Consider the following 9030-nt stretch of genomic DNA (forward strand, 5'->3'; position numbering starts at 1 on the left):
ATGTATATGATTATGTTCATGTTTTTATATTAAGATAATATATTTATCAAAATAAATTTAACATTGTTTTGTAGATATTTTTATTTTTGTGCTAGTTTACATTTAGTAGGTAAATGTGGTAACATTTTTTTTATGTTATTTAGGATAGAAACAATATCATCTATTAATTAGTTCATATATATAATATCAAAAATCTTAATGAAGTTTTTTTTTTCATTTATTATAATTTATACCACGCTAATAACTAAGTTCATTTAATTTTATGATTATTGAATCCCAAAATAATTTTAGGCTTTCGAATCATCACATCGTCTAATTTTGTATCGGTTTCAATTTATTATTTTCGGTTTGTTGCGATTTTATCAAGTTTTTTATCAGTTCCCTAACTATATTTGTGAATTAGTTGTATGCTTTATTTAGTTATTGTTATAACCGATGAAAAAATCAATTTGTTGTAATATTTTTTATGTTTAAAAAAAGTAGGTTATCTAAATCTCAGTTTATTTTAACAACATGCAGACGTTAAAAATAAACAGTCTTCTTCTTGCAGACTGCAGATGTTTTGGCCCATCTCTTATGTTACAGAGGTTTGCAGATGTGGTCCGCAGCCCGTAAACATTTTGTCTTCGAAAAAACAAAAATCACCATATAATTAGTAAATATAATATAATATATAAAAATTTATTATGTTATTATTTATTAAAAAACTTATAATTAAATGTAAATTCGATATATGATTATAGAAAAATGTGATGCTTTGAATAGCCGAATAGGGTTGTTCACTGTTTGGTTAAAGCCGAATTATCCAATCGGACACTTTGGATTTGGCTATTTGGTTCGGATATTCAAATTATTGGATTAACTTTAAGCTAAACCAAATGATCATTTTGGACTTTGGATTGATTTTGGTTTATAAAATAAAAACCGAATAGTCCAAAAAACAAAATAACACCTTATTATTTATTTTTAATATATATCTTTGATCATTTATAAATTTACTAAATTGTTTTTTTTTATTATTAATAACATTCATCCAATATGATACCTTCTAATAAAAAAAATTCCAATTAATATTAAACTATAATAAAATTTTCATTAATAGTTGTTTATAAATATAATTCATAATTAAAAAGATTTTTTAGATATTTTTATAAATTTGACTAATATTTAAGTTATATATTTTTTTAAACATGTCTTGCATCTTAAAAACCAATCCCAACCGAATTGTAATTTGGTTGGATCAGATCAGATTTGAATTTATTTTGGATTATTCGGATCCATATTTTGAAACCCGAAATCTATTTGGATTTACTTGATCGAATCAGATCAAATCAATCCATCCAAACGAACATTCCTAACTTTGAATAATTGCTTCCTATTTTAGTTTTGTAATTATAAAGATCTATATATTGTCTTTTTCCTATTTTACAAGGATGCAGACCGAAAGTCTATTTATGTCCGCTTTGCGATGATCATAATCTATAAACTTTTTTTTTATTAACCAGGGATCATTTTTCTAATTTTTTTAAACACATAGACTATTTGTTGTAAAAAAGAAAAATCGGTCGTGAACATTTTTTGTAAAATACAAGGACAATTTTGTAATTTATTTTCTATATAAGGACTAAACCCATCAACATACGAAAGTCTTGTGGCCAAAGTCTCAAACTCAAAGAATATACTATTTAAACACATAGGCAATTTATGTAAAAAAATACACATGGACATTTTCTATAAATTATAGGGACAACTTTTGTAATTTTTTTCTATACATAGACCAAACCTGCAAACATAGGAAAGTATAGTGGCTAAAGTCTTAAGCCCAAACGTAAAAATTGGATAAGGACTTTTTGTAAATTACAATGACAACTTTTGTAATTTATTTTCTATATAGGGATCAAACCTATCAACATACAAAATTATTGTGGTAAAAGTCTAAAAATTAAAATTATGGTAGCAAAATTCTAAAAACAAAAACTAGTGTGGGAAAAGTCTACAAGGCTTTTCTGGAAATTATAGTGACAATTTTATAATTTAATTTCTATACACGAAGCAATCCCACAAACATATGGAAGTTTTGTTGCAAAAATCTCAAACCCAAAGAGTACACTATTTAAACATATGAACAATTTATGTAAAAATAATGCACATAGATTTCTTTTACAAATTCCAGGGAAAAGTTTTATATTTTTTTCTATACAGGGACTAAGTCTTCAAACATACGAAAGTATAGTGGCTAAAGTCTCAAACTTAAACATAAAAATAGATAGGGACCTTTTTCTATAAATTAAAATGACAACTTTTGTAATTTATTTACTACACAAGGACCAAACTTATCAACATATGAAATTATTTTTATTGTGACAAAAATCTAAAAATCAATATATATATACATATATATATATATATATATATATATATATATATATATATATATATATATATAGTTAGGTTCATTTGAGGCCACCTATATTTTGTAAGACCGTGAGACGCATTTTTTTAAAAAACAAGGAAAAACATTTTTGACCATTAGATATTATTTGAGTGGTATGGACTATTTTAGTGGTAATCCATGTGAATATGTTTGGACCAATAAAAAAGATTCTATTAAATCAAACCCGAAGAACAAATCTTTTATATATATATATATATATATATATATATATATATATATATATATATATATATATATATATATATATATATATATATATATATATATATATATATATATATATATATATATATATATATATATAGTTAGGTTCATTTGAGGCCACCTATATTTTGTGAGACCGTGAGACGCATTTTTTTATTTTTTTTAGTTTATTCATGTTCCGAAAATAATATTTAAAAAAAGAATTTTTGATTTTTCCATTTATTTTGCATTTTAAAATTATTTTTAGAATATGTACAGTGTAATATTCTATTTATAATATTTCACGTATTTTTCATAAAAAAAGAATTTTTTTTATATTTTTTATATTTTTTTTAGTTAATTCAAGTTCCGAAAATAATATTTAAAAAAAGAATTTTTGGATTTTTCCATATATTTTGCATTTTAAAATTATTTTTTAGAATATGTCAGTGTAATATTCTATTTAGAATATTTCACGTATTTTTCAAAAAAAAAAAAACAGAATTTTTTTTATTTTTTTTAGTTAATTCAAGTTCCGAAAATAATATTTAAAAAAAGAATTTTTGGATTTTTCCATTTATTTTGCATTTTAAAATTATTTTTAGATTTGGTCTCACGGTTTCACAAAATTAGCTTATATAAAATCTGATCTTTATGTTTTATTTGAATTTTTATTTTATTGATAAAAAGTAAATAAAAAGATGAGAACTGAAAGGTCAAATTAACAATTAGCATGCGTGACTGCGTCTTTTGAAGTTTTGAGTATCGGTAAAATTAAAGCGAACCTATTTTCAGAGCAAGAGTAATCTTTTTTTTCAAGCCAATAATAATACTTCGGTTTTTGTGCAAATATGGGGATTACGTAAGTGGCATCAGTTCATCAACAAAAATATGAATCATATAGTTTATTTGGTTTTGTTTTAACATATTTATTCTTCGTTTGTATGTTTTATTTTATACAAGAAAAAGTAAATATGTGGTTTTGTAGCTGTGGGTAAAAAAGCGAAACATAACCAAAACTAAAATCAAAAGATTCTTTCATTAGTCGAACAGTAAAAAGTAATAAGTAAAAAATCCGTTCGACTAACTTGAAAATCATTACCGTTTACGTAACTGCTGGTTCTTTTTTCCGATTTTGAATATTTTAAAACCATGTTGACTAATCTATATATTAGGTTTTTTTAATTTAATTTTTTGATATAATGCTTTTTATTTAGTTTGCATCTAAGTTTCTTGATCCATCTATTTTTATGTTACTTAAATAAGGTAATCAAAACGGGACATATATTTTATATATAATACATTGAAAAAAAAGATTTAACATAAAAAAAAAATATTATTTGTTGTAGAATATGTTTTTTTTTTTCAAACGTTAATCCTTTACATTGCATACATCAAGAAATTCAATAATGCTTGCGGAATGGTAAGTAGTAGAAATTTTGCACAAAAACAGATCGATTATGTATTTAAAATTGAGTTATTTTTCATCCTTTTGGGTATAACACTCATCAAATTGAATACGCATGAGTTGTTATATTTAATGTAAATGTTTAGTCTATTAACATTGAATTTATATAAAAATTAAGTATATTACATGCCTACATGGACATAGTTTTTGTTAGAGATTGTTTGTCATTTTAAGCTATTTTAGTTGGGTTTTTAAAATACAAACATATTTCATATTGTTTTGGACTATATTTTTCTAAGTGAAAATTTTTAAATGTTAATTGCTAAAAAATAATAAAATTTTGAAGTTTAAATATAAGTCGAAAAATAAAATAAAATAAAATCATATCAAATAAAAGTTTAATAATAAAATACCCAATACAAAAAAATATTTTTTTAAAATTTAATTCGCTTATAAGACGACTAAAAAACTATTATCAATAAGATTGACTAAATAAAAGTTTATCAACCATTAATGAGCCATCAGCCATAGTCCAAAAAAAACATTTCTCAAAATAAACATAATTCTTATATGATATTTGAATATTTTACTGTGTAAGTTCATGTTACTCCTCAATAGCCAAAAACAACAATCTATGCATACTGAAAGCATACAAAAACGCCATTAACTGCATCGTGCGGGTAACTTACTAGTATATATATATATATATATATATATATATATATATATATATATATATATATATATATATATATATATATACATCCAAACATACCATACTACGTAGTTTTGTTTGATATATTCATTATAATAATGTTCTTAAACATCAACCCTAACTTGATATACTTTCATGTTTTTCGAAATTTCACTAGTATTTTCTTCTTACATCACATTTTTTTATCGAACACTACTACATTATATATATTATAGTTGGAAATGAAAATTATGTTAGAGAAAGATAAATATGAAATTAAAAAAAAATGAAAATAAATCAAGTTAGAAGTTGAATTATAAGAATATATTGGACAACCACAATGTATATATGATTCAAAACGATGCATTATTGTGTGTTTGGGTACCTAAGCTTATATACCCTTAAGGGTATATTCACTTTTCCCTATATATATATATATATATATATATATATATATATATATATATATATACACACACACACACACACACGAATCTGATAAATTATACTTTATTTGCAGATCACAATCTCTTTTTTCCCCACCAAGTCATTTGAAGCAGGTATGTTTTCGGTATGGTCATATATATTTCCTATATTTTTCCTCGAATTTTAGATGGTTGTTAATAGAAGTTCACCCTTTTTAATGATTGTAACTTCAATTTCAGAATTTTATAAATTGTAATTTGTTGTACTTTTTCATGTTGAATGTAATTTGAATTTCAAAGTTTTGACTTTTCAAATTCGTTACAATAGCCTCAAATTTCTGGACAGATAGATCTCTTCATGCATTCGAATTTCTTTGGTCCACATATGGTGGGTTTTTAGGTTTATGAGCTTCTTGTTGTTGATTATCATCTATTTCTTCTATTCAATTCTCTTTTGTCTTTATTTCGTTTTTTTTATCCCTTTTTGGTTCTTCTACAAGTTATCATAAAATATCATTTTCTTAATATTGATCATTGTAAGAATTTATGATTGATGAAGTTTTGTGATTGTCTCCTTAAAGTTTGAAGGTAACTATTCAAGAAAAAATTGGTGTAGATTTTTATTTGAACTGAATCAAGGTTTCACATTTTAAAGTCAAAATGTACCTTGACATGTAGGTATAGGGATGAGATTTAGAACCGGAAAATCGGACCGGAACCGGAATCGAACCGGAACCGGAGTATATAGAACCGGTTCCGGTTCCGGGTTTAAAAATTGGCTTTATCCGGGTAATCCGGGTTTGGGTCCATCGGGTCTAGGTAAACCGGGTCTAAAAACCGGAACCGGTTTTTGGAACCGAAACCACTTTTAGGGTCGGAACCGGTTTTTTGTAAAATGTTTAAAAGATGCATATCTCATTTGTTTCAACTCCGATTGACATACGGTTTTTTCCAACATGTAGTTTAGAGTTTGTACATGATTTTAGACTATAAATTTGTCATTTTTAGTTTTATATTCAGTGACTTACAGTCCCCTAAAGTCGATATATCAAAGGTGAAAGTTTTTAATTTTCAGTCTTTTTGTATTCGGTGAAAGTTTTAAAACATGCATATCTAATTCGTTTGAAGTCGGAATGACATGTAGTTTTTTTCCAGCTTGTATTTTACAGTTTGTAAATAATTTTAGACTATAATTTTGTCATTTTTGGTTTAACATTCAATGATTTACAGTCCTCCGAAGTCGGGATATCAAAACTGAAAACTTTCAACTTTTCAGCTATTTGTTTTTGTAATTTGTATTATGTGAAAATGTTAACACATGCATATCATATCCGTTTAAAGTCGGATTGACATGCGGTTTTTTCTAGAGTTTATTTAAAAGTTTGTACATGATTTTATACATTTTGTTAATTTTGGTTTCATATTCAATGAGTTACAATCCCCCAAAATCGGGATATCAATATAAAAATTTTAAAAGTTCAACCCACTAAGTAGTAAGTAATTACCAAAAAATTCCGGTTTTTCCGGGTTTTCTGGTTCTAAACCCACTTTATTCGGTTCCAACCTACCACTTTAATGTTTTCGGGTTTTCGGTTCTAGATCAACTTTACCCGGAACCATACCCCGAACCGACCCGGAACCGGTTCCTGTATACCGGTCCGGTTTCCGGTTCTACAAAATCTCGTTAACCGGTTCCGGGTTTTTCAGGTCCGAATCCGGGTCCATCCGGTCCGGATTTGGACCCACTTTCATCCCTATGCAGGTATGTTGGCACCTTTCGCAGCCAAATTGCAAACTGCTAAATCAAAACCATTGGTGATAGAGAAATATGAGGTATTCTTTTATTAATTTGGTTTATTATTTTTAAAGTTTTACAAGATAATTAAACTTGAAAGCATATTTTGCTTTCTTTTTTTTCCTTATATTGAAAAAGTATCATTTTTATTGTTGCATTTCTTGATCTATTTTTATGTTATTTTGAATTCTTTTAGGCAAAAATTTGAAACTACATGGTGGTAATGGAATAGATTTCAATGGATTTTGAAACTACAATGTTATAATGGGAATATATTTAATAAATAAATAATAGTATGTTCTTATTTTTTGTATGGATGTTAACTGAATTGTGGTTTTTTTATGGCAGACAATTGAGTTTTTTATGAAAACAACCCCGCAAACGATTTGCAAGGTCGGGAGCTTCATTTGAAATTGCATGAAATAGACACAACTAAGTTTTTTGATTTCAGTTTTACTTCGTAACGTTTTGCCTTATTTTTTTTTCCTGTTAATTGCAGATGGTTGGAGCTGACATTGATAAACTTTTGCGTAAATCTTGGTGTTATACCAGTGATAAAGTTCATTTTAGTTTCAACTTACAAGAACACAAACATTTCCCTTTTCTACTAGAAAGAAAGGCAAATTGGTATAAAGGTAAGGAAAAAAAGGTCCAAAGGAAAAAAAGAAAAAAGCTAAATGAAAAATGGATTTATGGAAGATGGTCAATAAAACCTAACCAGTAAAATGTACTATACAATGAATATCATCAAATCATCAATTCAGATTGCTTCGTTCTTTTACAGTTTTACAGGGGAAGATTATAAAGTGGAGCCTACCCACAATTGTTTCGTTCTTCTTCGGTTATTAGGTTCAAAGTCTTCCCATGATTTTCTTATCTAATTCAAACGTCAAATTTGGTGGCAAAGGTGTAATCTAGACTAATATGTAATTCATACTTCAATTAACAAACCATCCGAAGGCTTTTTACAAGATACGTATGTATTAATCATTTACTGATTCTAGCTGGGATTTCCAACGATTTTTTAGGTCTAAATCTCATTAGGGAAGTTCCATTTTTTTATAATTCGACCTCAAAAGTGTGCCTACATTGGAGTATGTACCAGGTATGAATCTGAAATATGTTATTGTTTGGGTTTATTTAATTTATTATTTAGTTCCAAAGAGCCATAGATATACCATACTCGATTGCTTTAAATTTTATGTTTAACAGGGTTTAAGATCAATAATTTAGATTTCATATATCTTCACATGCCATTGAAGCATATCTGATTCCCTTCACTCTTGGAGAATTCAATTGCCAATTATTTTATGAAAACTTTATCAAAATCATTTGACCATTTGGATAAATTTTTTACTTATTATTGTTCATCCGGTTAAATGGAGCTAAAACACCATCCACGAGGTCATATTTGCATCATAAATTTGTTGTAATGGTTAGACCCTTTAGGTACCATGTTTTGTATTTTACATTTGTCTCTTTTGATTCAAGCTAACTAATTCTTTTATTGCAGCTCTACACCTTTTGGAAATGAAATTATTGGGATCAATTTGGGTACCACAAACTTATGAGTTTCGGTCACGGAGAGAAAGGTAAGTTCTATTTTTCACCTTCTCAAAACACACATGCGTTGATTTTGAATATTTCATAAAATAACAATTGTTGTTTCTCTTGTATATAGACTGGTAAAATTATTGAGAATGCTAAAGGAGCACGTAGAACACCTTCTCTTGTGGCTTTCAACCAAAAGGGAGACTTAATTGTGGGAACTCCAACTAAACACCAAATAGTCACTAACCCTACAAACATGTGTCTTGATTTGCATAAATTAGCTCTGTTTCTTGAGTGTATATGATTTTGTTGTGCACAAAAGATCTGGAACATCCAAGAAAAACCGGCCTACTTCTGGTAAAGAGTCTTTTCAAGTTCTTGGAAAGTCAAATTATAGGTGTTACTATGAATTAGATACAAAATCCAATACCACTTCTTTCTGGTAGTTTTAAGAGAATTGTTCTTCTAGGTTTCAAATGATTTATCTCTAAATTATTCTAACATGTTTCTCTTGGTGAA

This window comes from Lactuca saligna, chromosome 4, assembly GCF_052625555.1.
Source record: "Lactuca saligna cultivar CGN05327 chromosome 4, ASM5262555v1, whole genome shotgun sequence".
In the NCBI taxonomy this organism is placed as follows: Eukaryota; Viridiplantae; Streptophyta; class Magnoliopsida; order Asterales; family Asteraceae; genus Lactuca; species Lactuca saligna.